Genomic DNA, 18,881 nt, shown 5'->3' with positions numbered 1-18,881 from the left:
CTTTGGGAGGCAGAGGCGGGCGGATCACGAGGTCAGGAGTTCAAGGCCAGCCTGGCCAAGTTGGTGAAACCCCGTCTCTACTAAAAATACAAAAATTAGCTTGGCACAGTAGTGGATGCCTGCAATCCCAACTACTCGGGAGGCTGAGGCAGGAGAATCGCTTGAACTCGGGAGGCGGACGTTGCAGGGAGCTGAGACCGCACCACTGCACTCTAGCCTGGGTGACAGAGCAAGACTCTGTCTCAAAACAAAAAAACAAAAAAACAAACAAAAAAAAAACACATGGGTCCTTGCACTGATATTTTATTGAGGCTATAGAACTCCCCTGCTCCCCCAAACTGATACTCGTGAGGCAGAAATATGAGTTTCTTCTGGGCCACGAAGTGAAGATCTCTTCAGGGCCTCATGTCCAGGCTCTTGAAATCAGCTCTGTTGTACCCCTTCCCCTGGGTGTTGGTATCTGTTTTCAGTAATGAACCTTTTCTTTGTTGTATAAGCTTTATCAACTTTGTGAAATATAATACATACACGGAGAAGCATATACCATACAACAATGAGCACTATAAAATAATCATAGAGCAAACTCTGGTGTAGCGACACTGTTTAAGTCGATAAATAGAACATTATCACCAGAAGTTTCCCTGTATTGGTCCAGTCCCTTCCCCGCACAGAGATAGCCCTATCCTGACTTCAGTCTTTCCTTGCATTGCTTTGTACTTTTACCACCTGATTATTCATTCCTAATCAATATGGTTTGCTTTGGTCTGTATTTTAAGTGTACATTGATAGAATTAGAGTATAAATATACTTTTATGTTGGGCTGTTAGAACTCAACATTGGGTTTTTTTGGTTTGTTTTTTGTGTTGTTTTATTTTTTTGGATGGCGTTTCACTCATGTCGCCCAGGCTGGAATGCAATGGCACAATCTCAGCTCACTGCAACCTCTGCCTCCCAGGTTGAAGTGATTCTCCTGCGTCGGCCCCCCAGGTAGCTGGAATTACAGGCACATACCACCACTCCCAGTTAAGTTTTGTATTTTTAGTAGAGACGGGGTTTCACCATGTTGGCCAGGCTGGTCTCAAACTCCTGACCTTAGGTGATCCGCCTGCCTCAGCCTCCCACAGTGCTGGGATTATAGGCATGAGTCACCACGCCCGGCTTCAACATTGTATTTTTAAGATTTATCCACACTGTGGTATGCAGTTGGCGTTTATCCATTTTCATTACTCTATTGTTTGACTATGTCATAAACTAATCCTTCCTGGTTTGTTTGGCATTTGTTTTTATTTCCAGTTTTTTATTAGTGAGTGCTATGATTTGAATGTTTTTTGTGTCCTCCAAAATTAATTAATTAATTGAAAAATATAGGCTGGGTGTGGTGGCTCACTCCTATAATCCCAGCAGCTTGAGAAGCTGAGGCCAGCAGATTGCTTGAACCTAGGAGTTTGAGATCAGCCTGGGCAACATAGTGAGACTCCATCTGTTAAAAAATACAAAAATTAGCTGGGCATGGTGGTGTGCACCTGCAGTCCTAGCTACTCTGGAAGCTGAGGTGAGAGGATTGCTTGAGCCTGGGAGGCAGTGGTTGTAGTGAGCCAAGATTATGCCACTGCACTCTAGCCTGGGTGACAGAGTGACACCCTGTCTCAAAAAAAAAGAAAGGAAAGAAAAAGATGGTAAAGCAAGAAATCAATCATTTTAAACTGTTACAGAGCATAGAAATAGAAGTAAAATGTCCATATTATTTTATATAAAGCCCACATAACACTGAAATAATACACGACAATGACTTCACACAAAAATTATTTCTTAAAAAATTATTTGGTTGACAGGGTCTCAAGATGGCTGCCAGGCGGCTGCTTCCTGACAGAAGAAAAGATATCGAGTGGGCTGGTACCTCCTGGCCTAAATGAAAGTGATGTTGAGTCAAACTCTGAAGATGAAGCTACATTGGAGAGCTCTAGGCTTAACTTACAGGAAGATAAAGAGGATGGGAACCTCAGAAAAGCAGAAATCATAGACTTCACAACAGATGAAGCAAAAAGTGAAACAGAGTCAAATGTAAATGCCTAACAGGAGTGTCCTTCTGGAATTCCCTTAGATATGTGGAATTGAACAGTCCTCAAATGCAGTTCAGTGGAAGGAGCTTCCTCAGTATTTTGGAGTCAATGATAGGTTTGACCCCTCTGTTAAAAGGAAAACGGTTGAGAAGGCCTCAAAAAGAGGATAGAGCAGGCTGTGGAGGAGTGGAATATTGAGAAGGCTGAGGATCTCAGCAACCAGCTAGCTACTCGAGAGCTTGGTGTAAAAATTGCCAAAGCAGTTGTCTGCCACAATTTTGTAAAAGCCAAAAATGGAGACTAAAAATTCACAGGACTGCCCGAAAAAAGAAGAAACTCACGTGGGGGTTTGAAGCAAAGAAGAGATGGGCAACCAAAAGCAACGTGGGATATATGTAACTTGCCAGAATGCTTGAAGACATTTGTAGACTCAAATGCTCAATTTACCGAGAATGTTTTCCTGCCTATGTTAAATGTCAGAAAATTGATAGCACTAGAAAAGAAATAAGCACAAAATTTGGGAGTTTGATTATCAGCTCTTTTCAATCTTTCTCTAAGGACTTTGTCCTATTGAAGTGAATAAAACGAAGCATTCTGTTATTTTTATAAGAAATGTAAGAAAAAATATAGAAAAACAGAAAGGATTTTGTTTATTTGTATAAACCCACAGTATAAAATCAGTTTTTCGGCCAGTTGCTGTGGCTAATGTCTGTAATTCCAGCACTTTGGGAAGCCGAGGTGGGCGGATCACTTGAGTCCAGGAGTTCGAGACCAGCCTGGCCGGCATGGTGAAACCTCATCAGCCGGGTGTGGTGCCACATGCCTATAGTCTCAGCTACCTGGGAAGCTGAGGCAGCAGAATGACTTGAACCCGGAAGGTGGAGGTTGCAGTAAGCTGAGATCGCGCCCTTGCACTCCAGCCTGGGCGACAGACCAGACAGACTCTGTCTCAAAAAAAAAAAAAAAAAAAAAAAATCAGTTTTGCTGCTTTTCATTTATTTAGTTTAGCATAACCAGTGAGCTTCTTGTACTTTCTTTTTTTTTGAGACACAGTCTCACTCCCTGTGTCACCCAGGCTAGAGTGTGGTAGCATGGTCTTGGCTCACTGCAACCACTGTCCCCTGGGTTCAAGTGATTCTCTGATTCTCATGCCTCAGCCTCCCGAGAAGCTGGGATTACAGGCAAGCACTACCATGCCTGGCTAATTTCTTTTTGTATTTTTAGTAGAGTCAGGGTTTTGCCATGTGGGTTAGGCTGGTCTTGAACTCCTGGCCTTATATGATCCACCTGCCTCGGCCTCCCAAAGTGCTGTAATTACAGGCATAAGCGATCATGCCAGCCTTGTACTTCCTTATCTGTACCCAGCATAACTACACATTTACTGGAGCTGTGTTTTTAAGATTGATAATTGTTTATAACGGATTAGTCATAAGTGCCAAAAAGTCTCAGTTGATACTGTCTTTACAAATGATGACTTGACCTTAATGTCATAAAAGTAGTTACTAATTTTTTTACTGAAGGCAGTAGACTTGATATTTCAGAATTGCATAGTAAAAGCAGTTTATTAATTTTTGTGTACTTTCAGATAAACTATTACAATAAAGAAAGGTGACAAATGTTAAAAAAAAAAAAAAAAATTCCATCATGGTTACTGCCTGAGCAAGTTGGAGCTGTGGGTGAGGGTTTCCTGGAATGGGGACAAGTTGGTTCCAGATGGTTTTGATACACCTCATTCTGCAACCCTCCTTTTCATACTCCAGCCCTATAAGAAACACATGGTTTGGAAGTGGTACTAGGAAAACTTCCTCTTCTCTTCTTCAGACTTGTTTCCTTACTTCTTTACTACTTTGGTCAGTATAACGTGGCAGCTGCCTCTGAGGGGTCAGTCATTCTCCTTCAGTTCACTCACAGATTATGAGCCAGGTAATCTATTAAAACCCTCTAAATGTTCTTTTTTCATCCAGAATCCCTTTCCAGGAAGATGTCTCTTCTTGTACTTTGTGAGATTCTATTCAAAATAAGGATTTTGAAAAGCTCTGACATATTCATGGGAATCTAGAGAACAAGTGCATGCTCAAGAAAAATATGAGAAAACCCTAAGCTCTCACCTCTGCATGACCTTCAGTCTCTATGCAAGAAGAAATTGAAGACAAAGGCAGAGTTGTAAACTGCCTAACTGAACTCTGAAGGCATGTCCCAACAGCACACACAGGCTTATCTATAAAGACTGGGAAATTTTACTGTTTTTTTGTCCCAGGTGTTTAAGGAAATCTCTTGTCCAATCACTAGCTGATCATTAAGCTAATGGAACAGAGTCTTCTGTGACCATACACACAGACACACACACACACACATGCACACACAAAGAGTTTTCAAAATTAGTTCAGAAAAGGCACTAAACAAACAAACAGCAACAATTACAACAGGCAGGAACAACGAACCCAAGAAAAATCTGATTTCCAGAGTTGCCAAATTATAATATTCAAAATGTCCAGTTTTCTACAAAAATTACGAGGCATGGAAAAAACACAAGAAAGTATGGCCCCTACAGAAGAAAACTGACAATTGATAGAAATTATTCCTGAGGAAGCCCAGACATTGGGCTTACTTTTAAGAGACTTTAATTCAACCATTTAAAATATGCTCAAAAAGCTAAAGGAAACCATGTACAAAGAACTAAAGAAAACCATGAGAATATCTCACAAATAGAGAATATCAATAAAAATATCAAACTTATAAAAAAGAGCCAAATATAAATTCTAGTGCTTAAAAGTATTACTGAAAGGACAATTTTATTAGAGAGACTCAACAGCAGATTTGAGCAGGCAGAAGAAAGAATCAGTGAACTTGAAGATAAGTCACTGAGATTACTCAGTCGGAGGAGCATAAAAAAGAAAGATATAGAATAACGAGCAGACTTTTAAAAGACATCACCAAGTATACCACAACATATGCATAATGGGAGTTCCAGAGGAGGTAGGGGAGTCTAATAGAAAGAATACTTGAAAGAAATAATGGGCAAAAACTTTCCAAATTTGATGGAAAACATTAGTCTATACATCTAAGAAACTCCAAGTAGTATAAACTCAAAGAGGTCCACATTGAAACATGTTATAATTAAACAGTTCAAAGATAAAGACAAAGATAGAATCTTGAAAGCAGCAAAAGAGAAGCAGTTTAACACAGAGAAGTAATGCTTAATAAGATTAGCAGCTTATTTCTCACTAGAAACCATGGAGGTAAGGAGGCAATGGGATAGACCATTAAAAGGACTGAAAGAAAAATAGCTGTCAGCCAAGAATGCTATATCCAGCAAAACTATCCCTCTGGAATGAAATAGAAATTAAGAAATTTCCAAATAGAAACAGAGAGTTTGTCAATAGTGCCCTATAAGAAATGTTAAAAGGAGTCTCTCATGCTGAAATGAAAGGACAGTAGGCAGTAATTTGATTCCACATAAAGAAATAGAGAATACTGGTAAAGGTAAATATAAAAGTCAATATTAATGTATTTTTGGTCTGTACCTCTTATTTTTTTCCCATATTATTTGAAAGGCAACTATATAAGTAAAAATTGATGATATATATCTATGATAGGCACAAATGTGTAAAGATGGAATTTGTGACAAGAGCAACATAAAGATGGGGGTAGAACTCTATAGTAATGAAGTTCTTATACTGAAACAGTATTAATCTAAACTAGATTGTTATAAATTAAATGTTAATTTTAATCCTCAGGACAACCACTATGAAAATAACTAAAAAATATATAGTAAAAGAAAAGATAAGGAAATTAAATAGTTTATTAGAAAATATTAGCCAGGCATGGTAGCTCATGCCTGTAATCCCAGTACTTTGGGAGGCTGAGGCGGGTGAATCATTTGAGCCCAGGAATTCAAGACCTGCCTAGGCAATAAGGCAAAATTCCATCTCTACAAAAATACAGAAATTAAGCTGGCATGGTGGTGTGCACCTGTAGTCTCAGCTACTTGGGAGGTTGAAGCAGGAGGATCACCTGAGCCTGAGAAGTGGAGGTGTCAGTGAGCCAAGATTGTGCCACTGCACTTTAGCCTGGGTGACAGAGCAAGACCCTATTGCAAATAAAGTAAAATAAAATAAAATAAAAAATATATTTAACACTAAAGAAGGCAGTAATAAGGAAATAGGGAACAAAAATGGTATGAAACACAGAAAACAAATAGCAAAACAGCAGAAGTAAGTACTTCCTTAATTACTTTAAATGTAAATGAATTAAACTTTCCAATCAAAAGGCAGATATTAGCAGATGAGTTTTTTAAAATGATGTAACTATGTGCTATCTACAGGTGATTCACTTTACATTCAAAGATACAAATAGGCTGAAAATGAAAGGATGGAAAAAAAGTACACCACGAAAACAGTAACCAAAGGGAGTGGGGGTGGCTATACTAATATTGGAAGCAATAGACTTTAAGACAAAAATTGTTACAAGAGACAAAGAATGACATTATATAATGGTAACAGGGATACTCCATCAAGAAACATAACAATTATAAAGATATATGCACCCAACAACAGAGCCCCAAAATATATGAAGCAAAACCTGAAATAATTAGAGAAATAGATAATTAATAACAGTTGTAGATTTTAATATTCCACTTTAAATAATAGATAGAACAACTACACAGAAGATCATCAAGGAGGCCGAGTGTGGTGGCTCACACCTGTAATCTTAGCACTTTGGGAGGCCGAGGCAGGCAGAGACCTGAGGTCAGGAGTTCAAGACCAGCCTAGCCAACATGGTGAAACCCTGTCTCTACTAAAAATACAAAAATTAACTGGGTGTGGTGGCAGGTGCCTGTAATCCAGCTACTCGGGAGGCTGAGGCAGGAGAATCACTGGAACCCAGGAAGTAAGGGTTGCAGTGAGATGAGATTGTGCCATTGCACCTCAGCCTGGGCAACAAGAGTGAAAACTCCATCTCAAAAAGAAAAATTAAAAAAAAAAATCATAAGGATATAGAAGACTTGAAGAGTACTATAAACAAACTAGACCTAACAGATATTTATGGAGCACTCCACTCAACAATGACAAAATACACATTCTTCTCAAGTGCACATAGAACATTCTCCAGTATAAATCAGAACACAAAATAAGTCACAATAAATTTTAAAAGATTAAAATCATAACAAAGTATGTTTTCTGACCACAATGGAATAAAACTAGAAATCAATAACAGAAAGAAACCTGAGAAACTCATAAATATGTGGAAATTAAATAACACACCCTTAAATAACCAATGGGTCAAAGAATAAATTGCAAGGTAAATTAGAAAATATTTTGAGATCTATGAAAACTATAATACAACATGCAAAAACTTATGGGATTTAGTAAAAGCAGTGCTTAGAGGGAAATTTATAGTTGTAAATGTCAACATAAAAAAAACAAAGGTTGCAAGTGAATAACATATCCTTCTACCTTAAGAAACTGGAAAAAGAAGAACAAACTGAATCCAAAACAAGAAGAAAGAAGGAAATAATAAAGATTAGGGTGGAGACAAATGAAATAGAGAACAGAAAACAATAGAGAGAATGAGCAAAACCAAAAGTTAGTGTTTTGAAAACATCAACAAAATTTTTAAAAATCAACAAAATTGATGAATCTTTATCTGGACTGAATAAGAAAAAAAAAGAGAAGACCCAAATTACTAAAATTAGGAATGAAAGTACAAACATTAATAATGACCTTATAAAAATAATAATTTTAAAAGATTATAAGAGAATACTATGAACAACTGTATCCCAACAAATTACACAACCTAGATGAAATGGACAAATTCCTAGACAAATAAGCTACCAAAACTTATTTAAGAAGAAATAGAAAACATAAATAGATCAATAACAAGAAAGGAGATTGAATCAGTAACTAAAATTTTAAAAGAAAACTTCAAACAAAGAAAAACACAGGATCAGATGGCTTCACTAGCAAATTCTACCAAGTGTTTAAACAGTTAACACTATTTTTTCCTCAAACGCCTCCCCTAAAAAGAAAAGGATGGAACCCTTCTGAACTCATTCTGTGAGGCCAGTATTATCCTAGTACCAAAGCCAAAGATATCACAAGACAAGAAAACAAGAAACCAACATCCCTTATGAATATAGATGCAAAAATTCTTAACAAAATACTAGAAAACCAAATCCAGCAGCATATTTAAAGGATTATATACCATGACCAAGTGGGATTTATCTCCAGAATGCAAGGATGGTTCAACAGACGAAAATCAATCAGTGTACTACACTATATTAAAAGATTAAAAGAAAAAACACATAATCATCTCAATTGATGCAGAAAAAACATTTAACAAAATCCAATACTCTTTCCTGATTAAAAAAAAAAAAACCCATAACACTCAACAAACTAGAAGAGAACTTCTCCAACCTTATAAAGGGCATTATATTAGCCTGTGTGGGCTGCCATAAGAAAACACTACACACTGGTTGACTTAAACAATAGACATTTATTTTATTCCAGTTCTATAGGCTAGAAGTCCAAAATCAAAGTCAGGGTTTATTTCTGGTGAGGGCTTTCTGGCTTGTAGATGGCTGCCTTCCCACTGTGTCCTCACATGGCCTTTTCTTTGTGCTCATGTGAAGACAGAGATATCTCTAGTGTCTCCTCCTCTTCTTTCTTTTTCTTTTTTTTTTAAGACAAGGTCTCATTCTGTTGCCCAGGCCAGAATGCAGTGGTGTGATCATGGCTCACTGTAGCCTCAACCTCTTGGGTTCAAATGACCCTCCCACTTAAGCCTTCTGAGCAGCTGGGACTACAGGTGCATGCCACCACACATGGCTAATTATTTTTAAAATTTCACTCTGTCATCCAGGCTAGCGTGCAGTGGTGTGATCTTGGCTCACTGCAACCTCTGCCTTCTGGGTTCAGGGGATTCTCATGCCTCAACCTCCCGAGTAGCTGGAACTATAGGTGCATGCCACTATGCCCAGCTAATTTTTTGTATTTTTAGTAGAGACATGGTTTCACATGTTGGCCAGGCTGGTCTTGAACTCCTGACCTCAGGTGATCGGCCCACCTTGGCATCCCAAAGTGCTGGGATTGCAGGAGTGAGCCACTGAGCCAGGCCAAGGCCCTCTCTTTATGATCTCATTTAACCTTTATTACCTCCTAAATATGTCCTGTCTCCAAATACAATCACGTTGTGGGTTAGAGCTTCAATATGTGAATTTGGGAGGGATACAGTTCAGTCGAAAACAGGCATCTATGAAAAACCCACAGCTCACATCCTACTTAATTATAAAAGATTGAAAACCTTCCCTCTACAGTTAGGAATAAGGTAAGGATGTCAGCTCTTGTCACTTCTGTTCAACAATGCATTGACAATTCTTCTAGGGTAATTAGTCAATAAATAAATAAAAGACAATCAGATTGGAAAGGAAAAAGTAAACCTGTCTCTATTTGCAGATCACATACTCTTATATATAGAAACCCTTAAAGAATCTACAAGAAAACACTATTAGAGCTAATAAACAAGTTTAGTGAAGTTTTAGTGTACACGAATCAGTTGTAATTCCATACACTAGCAATTAACAATCTAAAAATAAAATTAAGAATTTCATTAACAGTAGCATTGAAAAACATAAAATAATTGGGAACAAATTTTACCAAGTAAGTATAAGATTTGTACACTGAGGCTGGGCGTGGTGGCTCATGCCTGTAGTCCCGGCACTTTGGGAGGCCGAGGCGGGAGGATCACCTGAGGTCAGCTACTCAGGAGGCTGAGGCAGGAGAATTGCTTGAACCCAGGAGGCAGAATTGCAGTGAGCCGAGATTGCACCACTGCGCTCCAGCCTGGGCAACAAGAGCGAGACTCCATCTAAAAAAAAAAAAAGGAAAAAAAAAGATTTGTACACTGAAAACTACAGTTGAAAAAAATTTTTTAACAAAAATAAATAAAACACATCCCATATTCATGAATTGGAAGACTTTCTCTGTTTTTCTTGTTTGTTTTGTTTTTTTTTGAGACAAGGTCTCTCTCTGTTGCCTAAGTTGGAGTACAATGGCTTGGTCATGTCTCACTTCAGCCTCAACCTCCTGAGCACAAGTGATCCTCCTACCTCAGCCTCTCAAGTAGCTGGGACCACCACACCTGGCTAATTTTTGTATTTTTTGTAGAGATGGGGTTTCACTATGTTTCCTAGTCTGAATCTTAGTATTTTTAAGATGACAATACTCCTCAAAATGATCTACAGATTCAGTGCAACCTCTATCAGAATTCCAGCTGACTTCTTTGTAGATATATACAAGCTAATTCTAAAATTTATATGGAATTATAAGACATCTGAATGCTGATCACAGTCTTGAACAAAAAAAAAAAAACAGCGTTGAAGGACTGACATTTCTCAATTTCAAAATGTACCGCAAAGCTTCAGTAATCGGAACAATGTGGTACTGGTATAATCTCAATTCTGTTTCTATTTGAAACAGAATTGAGAACCCAGAAATAAACCCATACATCTATGGTCAGTTAGTTTTCAACAAAGGTGACAAGATCATTTGATGGTGGAAAGAATGGTCTTGTCAACAAATAGTCCTGAAATAATTCAATATTTATATGCAAAAGAAATAATTAATTTGGATCCCCTACTTCATACCATATCAAAAAATTAACTCAGAGCCTATCAGAGTCCTAAATGTAAAAGACCTAAAACACTGAGACTTTTAGAAGGAAACACAGGTGTAAATCTTTGTGACTTTGAATTAGACAAGGTTTCTTAAATATGACACCAGAAGTACAGGAAATGAAAGAAAAGTTGATATATTGAATTTCACCAAAATTTAAAACTTTTTGCATCAAAGGACACTCTCAGGAGAGACAACCCACAGAATGGAATAAAATATTTGCAAATCACATATTAGATACGGGACTAGTATCCAGAAAAAAATACATGTATATATATTTTTTCTTTTTCTTTCTTTTTTTTTTTTTGAGACGGAGCCTCGCTCTGTCGCCCAGGCTGGAGTGCAGTGGCGCCACTTCGGTCACTGCAAGCTCCACCTCCCAAGTTCACGCCATTCTCCTGCCTCAGCCTCCTGAGTAGCTGGGACTACAGGCGCCCACCACCATGCCCAGCTAATTTTTTGTATTTTTAGTAGAGATGGGGTTTCACTGTGTTAGCCAGGATGGTCTCGATCTCTTGACCTCGTGATCCGCCCGCCTCGGCCTCCCAAAGTGCTGGGATTACAGGCAAGAGCCACCGTGCCCGGCCGTATCCAGAATATATTTTTTTAAAACTCTTACAATTCAGCAATAAAAAAAGACAACCCAGTTTTTAAAAACAAGCAAAGGACTTGAATAGATGTTTTCCCAAAGAAGATACATAAGTGGCTAATAAGCACATGAAGATATGCTCAGCATCGTTAGTCATTAGGGAAACAGAAATCAAAACCACAATGAGATGCTACTTCACACCCTCTAGGATGGACACAAAATGGAAAATAACAGGCATTGGTGAGGATGTAAAGAAATTGAAACCTTCATACATTGCTGATAGGAATGTAAAATGGTGCAGCCACTGTAGAAAATAGTTTCGCGGTTCTCCAAAGAGTTAAATATAGCAGTACATATGTCCCAGCAATTTCACTCCTAGATATATATGCGAGAAAATTGAAAACATGTTCAAACAAAATGTGTACATGAATGTTCACAGCAACGTTATTCATAACAGCCAAAAAGCGGAAACAACTCAAATATCTATCAACGAATCAATGAATAAACAAAATGTGATGTATCTATACAATGAACTATTATTCAGCCATAAAAACGAATGAAGTACTGATATGTTCTATGACATGGATGAATCTTGAAAACATTCTAAGTGAAAGAGGCCAGATACAACAGGCCCCATATTGTATGATTCTGTCTATACAAAATGTCCAGAATAGGTAAATCCATAGAGGTAGAAAGTAGGTTGTTCACTAGCAGGAGCGGAGTGTTGCGGGGTGGTCATGGTGGCGGTGAGACTGATGGAGGGACTGAACTGACTGCTTCATGGGTATACGGTTTTCTTTTTGGGGTGATGAAAGCGTTCTGTAATTATTGGTGATGGTTGCACAACTCTGTGCACACAAAAAAACACTGAATTTTTTAAAAATGGTTTAAGGCCAGGCGCGGTGTCTCACGCCTATAATCCCAGCAATTTGGGAGGCCGAGGCGGGCAGATCACCTGAGGCCAGGAGTTTGAGACCAGCCTGGTCAACATGGCGAAACCCCATCTCTACTAAAATACAAAAAAATTAGCCGGGTGTGGTGGCACGTGCCTGTAATCCCAACTACTCGGGAGGCTGAGGCAGGAGAATCGTTTGAACTCAGGAGGCAGAGGTTGCAGTGAGCCAAGATCATGCCATTGCACTCCAGTCTGGGTGACAAGGGCAAGGCGCCGTCTCAAAAAAAAAAAAAAAAAAGTGGTTTAAATGGTGACTTTTATGTTAATTTTGTCTGAACAACAACAACAACAACAACAAAACACACCTGGAGCGGATTTCTGTGTATATGGGCAATAGGAATCCAATTTCAATTTTTACCTGCAGAACTCCATTAACATTTATTTAAAAGACTGTCCTTTCCTGACTGCTCTGCAGCGCCACCTCTGTCACAAGCCAAGCGTCTGAATAAGTGGGGTCTGTTTCTGGGCTCTCTGTTCTTCTGGCCTATTTGTCTATGCCTGAAACCACCATTACTGTAAGTTTACTGGAAACTTAAAATCTGAGAGAGCAAGTTCTCCTACCTTATTCAACTTCTAGAGTATCTTGTCCTTTTTTAACTCTTTGTATTTAGAATCGGCTTGTCCAGTTCTAAAAACAAACCTGATGATACCTTGGCTCAGATTGGATTAAATCTATAAATAATTTGGGGTGAATTGATATCCTTAAATTATTAAATCTTCCCGTTCAAGAATACGGTGTATTGGTATACCAAGAATATGGTAACGTTTTATAATTTTTTCTATGAAGGTCTTGCATAGCCCTTAAAAAAACTATTTCTAAATTCAAATATGTTTATATTATATAAATTATACACTGAATTTTTTTTCATTTTCAAATTATTTGTTGCTGCTGTATAAGATGTAACTGATTTTTATTTTTATTAATTTATTTTATTTATTTATTTGAGACAGGGTCTCACTCCCATCGCCCAGTCTGGAGTACAGTGGTGTGATCTTGGCTCACTGTAGCCTCAACTTCCCAGGCTCAAGTGATCCTCCCACCTCAGCCTCTCAAGCAGCTGGGACAACAGGTGCATGCCACCTTGCCCAGCTAATTTTTTTGTATTTTTTGTAGAGACTGGGTCTTACTATGTTGCCCGGGCTGGTTGGTTTTCATACACTGATTGTTTAATTCAGCAACTTTGCTAAACTCTCTTATTAATTCTTAGTAATACTAATAATTCTTAGATTATTTTGGATTAAAAGAATTTAGCCATTATTTTAAAAAAAAGTTCATGCTCCCCAAGTCTAATTACATGTGTATTATTCCAGTTGATATTGTCACCCATTATGTAGGCTCTGTTCCTTTCATCAGGCTTTTTTCTCTCTGGTTTCCTTGAAGCCTCTTCAGACATCATCTACACCCTGGCAGAGTACCCAAAAGCCCTTCAAGGGGACTCAAATCGCTGTAAAGTAATTCAACTTTCCTATCAGATTTATTTATATATTTAAAAAATTAAAAAGAGTGCCCGTGCATAGTCAATGCCAGGGTTCAGGAGAGTGGTTACCTCTTGAAGGAAGGTAGGAGGAGGGGATTAGGAAGTACATCAAAGATAATTTAATGTTTTCTTTCTTACGCTGGTGGCAAGAGCATGGATTTTATTTTTATTTTTATAACCGTGAGCCATAAGAACATGGATTTTTGGTGTGTTATTGTTTATATATTTTTGTTTGTTTTAAATATTTCATTTTTCAAAAGACACAAAGACATGAATCTCTACATGTTGGAATCTCTGAAAGTAAAAATGAAGGAACTGAAATAGGATGTTTGGGAATTGAAATAGGATATCAGGAAACCATCAGGATCTAGCCTTGGGCTCCCTGACACCGCTTCCGCTTCTCCTGTCCTTCCAAGATACTCCCTTGGTCCTTGCATGCTCCTCCGTATACTGGAACAGCCTAAGGGGCTCTTGGTGGAGTGGGCAGGAGTAGAGGCTGTGGACACCCATGGGTCTGATGCCTCTAAGTTGGCCCTACCCACTTTTGAGCATATATTACCCATGGGTCTGATGCCTCTAAGTTGGCCCTACCCACTTTTGAGCATATATGACTTTACTGCCAGCATATTATTAGTTGTAGGAAAATACAGCTAACTACTAAGTGCCTTTAGGCTACAGTGAGACGACTTTTTCCTTGCCTTCAATTCCCTTTTGGCCGAGCAATGCTTAATATTCTCAGGTCTGTCCACTGTTTCCTTTCAGATCTTTCTTTCTTAAGCAGGAATCCTCCCTCTCTCCGATGCCTCACATTGTGATGAGCTGGAGAGCCAGCTACCTCCTTGCCCCAGCAACTTCCTTACTAGCCTAGCCCCTTGCCAAGGCATTCCAAATAATAACAACAGTAACAGTAATCGCTAACATTTGTTATACCTCACACACATTAACTCGTGTATCTATCTACGTGGATAGATAGACACAGGTCGATACTATTATTATAGTTCTCAGTTAATCTTCAAAATATCACAGGTAAGGGAGACATCATTATTATAATTTGTAACACTGTATAGATGAGGAAACCGAGGTTCAATAACTTGGCCAAGACCACATGCGCAGGAAGAGGCTTGGCAAAGACTGGAACCCAGTCTTTCTCTCTCTAGATGCTGTATTTCTTGTGGATGGTCAGAAGTGCCTGGCCAATCCATAGAAGAGTGAGAAACAATAAATAATCATTGATTTAAACCATTGGTTTCTTGGGTGGTTTGTTACAAGGCAGTATGTACCTGAAACAGATGCTGAATATTAGATTGTAGATTAATATTTTCAACATGAAGATATGTTTACAACATATTAAGTGAAAAAAAGGAGGTTATAAAACAGTGCATGCAACACGAGTTCATTGTTGCAAAAAACAAAAGCAGATGATCTGAATCTATTCAATTCCCATTTGGGGATAGTGAGTGTTTAGATGTTGAGGGATGCTTGTATTTGCAGGAGGATGCTGATTCATTTCGATCCTATTGCCTGGAAGCTGATGACCGGAACCTAAAGCGGGTTAATGTGTGTGGAGCATCTTCCACTCTAAAGAGAGGTGAAAACCACCGTGCACCTCCTGGGGCCTCGACAGGCTCCAGAACCAGCTCTCCACTCCCACCATCGCCAGAAACCCTCCTCCTCTTTATGAGCAGATGAGGTCAGAGCAGTCACTCAAAGGCAAGACCGCCTAAATAATTTTTGGACCCCAGTGTGAAATGAAAACAAGTTGCCCCTAATTCAAAAATTATAAAACTTCAAGACAGAAGAGTATTGAACCAACTGCCAGCACTTCTGGCCTGAGGCCTCATGGAAGTGCACAGACCGCACGCCCCTGAAACTGCCCTTGTTCCCAAGCTAGGGTAGGGCCTCTGCTTCCCCCTCCGCTTTCTGGAAGTAGGGGTGAGCTCCTGGAGACTTGCTCACAGAAAGTGGGGTACCTGTAAAGGAAGGGGCTGGCATCCCATGGTCCAAGGGAGGCAGGAAAGGGAAGGAGAGTGGACAGAGGCAGCCGCACAGAGCCAGCAGCAGTGGAGGGGCTTGCATGCCCTGTTCGGTCAGGTAAGGGTGCATGAGTTTCTCCATGAACACTGGGGAGGTGGCTGGGGAGGAATCTCAGTGGTGGACCTCTGGAGGGTAGAGCTGAGAGGGAAGACATCTAGCCACAGTAACCCCCTCCCTAGACAACTCCACCACATACCCCACTTGGAAGCCTGCCGGCAGAAGGCATTGCCCATCAGGCAGTGGTGGCCAAGAGAACAAGATCTGTGGCTGCTCCACTGCACCTCTCATCCCCCAACCCATCACACACCAACCTCAAATCCTGGAAATGAAAGGACTCCATGCGGGAGGGGAAGAAGAGAAACCCCTGCCCCCTGTTCCTAGCCTTGCTTGACGCTGGTGGACATGGGGTGGGGGCAGTCATCCTATAATTGCACATGATTTTCTTTTAATTTTTAGAGATAGGGTCTTGCCCTGTCGCTCAGGTTGGAGTGCAGTGGCGCAATCAAAACTCACTGAAGCCTGGAATTCCTGGGCTCATGCAATCCTCCTGCCTCAGCCTACCAAGTAGTTGGGACTACAGGCTACACACCACGACACCTAGCTAATGTTTTATTTTGATTTTCTTGTAGAGACGGAGTCTCACTATGTTGCTTAGGCTGGTCTCAAACTCCTGGCCTTAAGAAATACTGGCCGGGCGCGGTGGCTCACGCCTGTAATCCCAGCACTTTGGGAGGCCGAGGCGGGCGGATCACAAGGTCAGGAGATCGAGACCACGGTGAAACCCCGTCTCTACTAAAAATACAAAAAATTAGCCGGGCGCGGTTGTGGGCGCCTGTAGTCCCAGCTACTCGGGAGGCTGAGGCAGGAGAATGGCGTGAACCCGGGAGGCGGAGCTTGCAGTGAGCCGAGATCGCGCCACTGCACTCCAGCCTGGGCGACAGAGCGAGACTCGGTCTCAAAAAAAAAAAAAAAAAAAAAAAAAAGAAATACTCTGTGTTGGGCTCCCAAAGTGCTGGATTTACAGGTGTGAGCCACCGTGCCTAGCCGAACATGATATTTAACTTTTATTCTATTTTATTTTATTTTATTTTATTTGAGACAGGGTCTCACTCTGCTGCCTAGGCTGGAGTACAATGGCACAATCATGGCTCACTGCAGCCTCAACCTCCTGGGCTCAAGCAATCTTCCAACCTCAGCCTGTAGCTGGGACTACAGGTGCATGCCACCACACCTGGTAAATTTTTTTATTTTTTGTTGAGATGGGGTTTCACCATGTTGCTCAGGCTGGTCTCAAACTCCTGAGCTCAAGCGATCCACCGGCCTTGGCCTCCCAAAGTGCTGGAATTATAGGCATGAGCAACTGCACCTGACCTTAACTGTTTTTTATTGTTGTTGAGACGGAGTCTCCCACTGTAGCCCAGGTTGGAGTGCAGTGGCATGATCTCAGCTCACCGCAACCTCTGCCTCCCGGGTTCAAGCAGTTCTCCTACCTCAGCTCCCTGAGTTTCTGGGATTATAGGTGGGCGCCACCACGCTCAGCTAATATTTTTATTTATTTATTTATTTATTTATTTATTTATTTATTTATTTTCAATTATTTGTTTATTTTTTAGATGGACTGTCACTCTGTCACCCAGGCTGGAATGCAATGGTGCGATCTTGGCTCACTGCAACCTCTGCCTTCCAGGTTCAAGCGATTCTTCTGCCTCAGCCTCCCGAGTAGTTGGGACTCAGGCCTGTGCCACCATGCCTGGCTAAATTGTTTTTGTATTTTTAGTAAAGACGGGGTTTCACCATATTGGCTAGGCTGGTCTCGAACTCCTGACCTTGTGATTCGCCTGCCTCAGCCTCCCAAAGTGCTGGAATTACAGACATGAGCCACCATGCCCGGCCAATATTTTTATTTTTAGTAGACACGGGGGGTTCACCATGTTGGCCAGGCTGGTCTCGAACTCCTGACCTCAGGTGATCTGCCCGCCTCGGCCTAATACTGGGATTAAAGACATGAGCCACCGCGTCCCTGGCCTTAACTTTTAAATTGAACTAGACTAACCCAGGTTTTTAGTAACTGGAGGTGACCAGAAAGCTAGAAATCTGCCAGGAATATTGTTCAGGGTCAGAAAAGGAGATTTGACAAAGCGTGGTTGAAGGCTGTGATTAGAGACGAAGCAGAAATGTTTCTTGTTTGAATCCTGTTAAATTCAGACTTTTCCAAAAGCCAGGTCCATGTGAATAGAAATACATTCAGAAGGGATTAGAGCAGGGCATTAGGCACCCATTGGGTGTTGGGATTTTGTACTAAGACAAAAAGTGGCTTTTGATGAAAGAAGATGTGCTACCCTCCATCCAGCCTGTCCCCTGAGTCTCCATCTCCTCTGGACCCCTGCCAGTGATGGGCAGCCCCTACCCAGTGGCATGCAGCCTCACTCATGCCTGTTCCGTGCAGCTCAGGAACCAGTCTCATAAATGTCTGTTGCATCAAAACATCACTGCAGAGTCGGGAAAGCTTTTGTGTCTCCCTGGAGAAGCCGGGTGGGGGTGATCTGCAGGGATCTGCTGCCAGCAGGGTGGTGAGTGTGCAGGTGGAGTTGGAGAGGGGCAGACAGGGTGCCCAGCTCGTCCTCGTGTTGTTTGGGGAAACCCCTCCTTCCTGGGTCATCCGGGAGGGTTGGTCACCCTGTCAGCGGGATTCGGACTGACAGAGGAGAGGCATGGGGTGAGGACAGAGTGAGGCTGGAGAGACCACAGCTGGGGACGGCCTCGAAGGAGAGAGTGCCGCCTCTCCTTTGTCTCCACGGCTTTCACATCTTGTGGGGAACAAAGCCTCTCTCTGCTGGGAGGGGCTCCTTTTCCCTAAACCAGGAGGTGTGTGAGCATGTGAGCATATGTGAGTGTGTACGTGTGGTGTGAGTGTGTGTGATATATGTGATGTGTGTGTGCATGTGTGATGTGTGTGTGATGTGTGATATGTGTATGATGTGTGATGTGTGTGATGTGTGATGTGTATGTGTGATGTGTGTGATATGTGATGAGTGTGTGTATGTGATGTGTGTGTGATATGTGATGTGTGTGTGTGAGATGTGTGATGTGTGT

The 18,881-nt window shown here is 40.8% G+C and overlaps 1 pseudogene; it reads left to right on the top strand.

The window, feature by feature from the left end:
* The first annotated feature begins 1,785 nt into the window (after positions 1-1,785).
* On the top strand, positions 1,786-2,459 carry LOC114679684 (protein FAM204A pseudogene; annotated as a pseudogene).
* Positions 2,460-18,881: the final 16,422 nt, after the last annotated feature.

The sequence above is a fragment of the Macaca mulatta genome, chromosome 7, assembly GCF_049350105.2.
Source record: "Macaca mulatta isolate MMU2019108-1 chromosome 7, T2T-MMU8v2.0, whole genome shotgun sequence".
In the NCBI taxonomy this organism is placed as follows: Eukaryota; Metazoa; Chordata; class Mammalia; order Primates; family Cercopithecidae; genus Macaca; species Macaca mulatta.
Note: the sequence above shows the minus strand (reverse complement) of the source record. Positions and strands in the feature narration are given on the sequence as shown.